Raw genomic sequence first — 1,318 nt, 5'->3', positions numbered from 1 at the left:
TCTCTCAAGTCCTGAAGGTAGTGAAGGATGAGACCAGCTTCTCAACGCCCCCTCATGACCCTCATGACCCGGGGGCCAGTTCTCTTGAATGGGGCAGGTGGCTAGGAGTGAAGGTTCGGGTGCGGGGACATTTCTCTGAGCCCACACAACCTCACCTCAAGGCAGGTATGTGCTCAGACCAGCTCTACTGAACTCATGCCTTCAGGGCTGGTTCATCTGTTCTCCCACCACTAGGCCCAGCTCTACTACCCAGAGAGGTAGGGCCAGCAGTCCAGAGTGCTTCAGCCATTGAGGGGTGGGACCAGCTCTGCACAGGCCCTCATGGATATCAACATAGTCCCAGAAAGCAGCCCGGACCAGGGACATCTGCATGGTCTTAACAAGTATTATGAGCCAAGGACATCGACACTAACCCCTGCTGCTGCATGACTAGGGACACAGACTTGGTTCTCAGAGGAAGCACTTGCTGGGACTCCACCATGATCTCAGATGGCAGGGCAAGCCATGCACAATAGGCCACTCCTCTCCACCCATACATCTTCAGCTCCGCCTCTCTTCATAGCACTCAAACTGTTCTTCAGCTCTTTCTCACTCATCTTTCCACACACTTGCACATTCTAGTGCTTCCCACAGTGGCACAGGCCACATAGCTGGCAGGTCTCTGGGTGCCTTTCCCTCACCCTCTCAATGTGGCATAGCTCCTGATGGGCCCCTGGGTGTACATATGTATGCATGTATGCATGTATGTGCGTGTGTATGTATGTATGCATATATGTATGCATGTATGTATATATGGATGTGAGCTAGAAGTATATGAATAGAGTAACACTCTCCATTTAGTCATTTCCCTCAGCCAGTTTCAATGTTCCAATGTTTAATTAAGCAGAAGAGAAAAGCAGCCCCAAACTGCACTCACCACTTTGGGGAAGAACTGCAATTTTTGAATCTCATGTCCAGAAAATATTTTCTGATCTGGAAACTTGGATGTGAAACTCATCATTAAAGAAATGAGTAAAAGGACTCAGGAAAGAAAAAGACACATATAAAGGCCATCTAAAGGACAGAGAAGAGGAATCAGAAAAGGGAGGAGAAAGGAGCATCCCGTGACATAAGAACAGAAACCATGCAGGAGTAGAGTGTCAGGGCCAAGGACAGGATGCTGGACACGGAGAAGAGCCAGGGCCAAGGACAGGATGCTGGACACGGAGAAGAGCCAGTATGTACAGGGGTGAGGGAAGGGGCGAGCGTGTTAGAGACACAACTTGTCACATCACAGCTTCCTCCCGCCTGTATCTTAAACAAGGGAAGGGGACCTCTT

At 49.8% G+C, this 1,318-nt stretch overlaps 1 non-coding gene across 1 annotated transcript; it reads right to left on the bottom strand.

Annotated features, from left to right (window-relative positions):
- Positions 1-794: 794 nt before the first annotated feature.
- On the bottom strand, positions 795-926 carry LOC116100133. Its single transcript, XR_004122486.1, has one exon. It is a non-coding gene; the product is annotated as a small nucleolar RNA SNORA36 family (small nucleolar RNA).
- Positions 927-1,318: the final 392 nt, after the last annotated feature.

Source organism: Mastomys coucha, unplaced genomic scaffold, assembly GCF_008632895.1.
Source record: "Mastomys coucha isolate ucsf_1 unplaced genomic scaffold, UCSF_Mcou_1 pScaffold20, whole genome shotgun sequence".
Taxonomy (NCBI): domain Eukaryota; kingdom Metazoa; phylum Chordata; class Mammalia; order Rodentia; family Muridae; genus Mastomys; species Mastomys coucha.
This window is presented reverse-complemented; position numbering and strand designations above follow the sequence as displayed.